This window comes from Octopus sinensis, linkage group LG25 (assembly GCF_006345805.1).
Source record: "Octopus sinensis linkage group LG25, ASM634580v1, whole genome shotgun sequence".
Taxonomy (NCBI): Eukaryota; Metazoa; Mollusca; class Cephalopoda; order Octopoda; family Octopodidae; genus Octopus; species Octopus sinensis.
In genome coordinates, this window is record NC_043021.1 from 24358274 (window position 1) to 24359475 (window position 1202).

A 1202-nucleotide genomic window follows, 5' to 3' on the forward strand; every position below is an offset into this window, starting at 1 on the left:
CTATCTACCTGTCTGTCTGTCTTCTTAATGTCTACCAACGCACACACACACCACACATACACATACATATATATACATATATAAATATATATATATATACATATATATAAATATATATATATATATATATATACATATGCGTGTGAATGTACATATATCTCCTGCTATATTTAAAATAATACATGTTTACTATAGACTTCCTGTAACACTCGCGCAACGATATACAGCAACCGGTGGGCTAGCTGAAGCATAAGTACACATATGTGCCCCAACGAATTTCTTTCCTGATAGCTTTCAGAGGCATGAATAATTTTTAATGAAAATTTCTGCAAATACACTTAAGGTGGTGTAGATATGTGGTAGATTCGGATGATATTGGAATTTGTTGTGATAATAAATTTTTGCAAATATATATATATGAAGCGTCGGTGGTGTAACAGTTAGCATGGTTGCCTTCCAAGCAGTCGATCCGGGTTCGACTCCCGGCCGACGCATCCCTTCGTTTTTAATGGCGGTGCCCCAGCATGGCCACAGCTCATTAGCTGAAACTAGAAAAATCAAATCAAAATCAAATCATGTGGTGAGTGTCAGTGTGTGTGTGTGTTATCCCATCACCATTAATTTCGGATATAATCGTAATCTACACTCTCTGAAAGGTATTTGTCAAAATCTTCATTTAAAATACCTACTTTTCTGCAAGTTATAAGAAAACAAAGCTGTCTCCTGAGCATTTTCAGAATCTCCTCTTCTCAAGCCCTTCCGCCACCCCGAGTACATATTTTCTTCAATAAATTCAGATTAATCAGAATCTACACCATCAGAAGTATATTTGTATAAAATCTTGTTGAAAAATATCCATTCTTGTGGAAGTCATGCAGAAGCAAATTCGATGGGGCGTAGTTGTGCATATATGCCCATTACATTGTTATATATGCCTCTTACAAGCTTGCTTCGTTTGAATTTCATTTTGTATGTAACAGTTTCTAATTATATAACAACATGTTATATATAAACAAAAAATATACTTCTTTCATTCGGTTTGCATCGAGAGAGTAACAATAACGGGAATCAGATGAGCTCAGTTTTTGGCGATACGAAGACTGTATTTATGATGATACTGTTTTTACTAAAGAATACTAAATGTATCGTAGTGTGTGTGTGTGTGTGTTGTGTGTGTGTGTGTGCGTGCGTGCGTCTGTGTG

The 1202-nt window shown here is 35.6% G+C and overlaps 1 non-coding gene across 1 annotated transcript; it reads left to right on the plus strand.

Moving 5' to 3' along the window:
- Window positions 1-422: 422 nt before the first annotated feature.
- Window positions 423-494, plus strand: Trnag-ucc. Its single transcript has one exon. It is a non-coding gene; the product is annotated as a tRNA-Gly (tRNA).
- Window positions 495-1202: the final 708 nt, after the last annotated feature.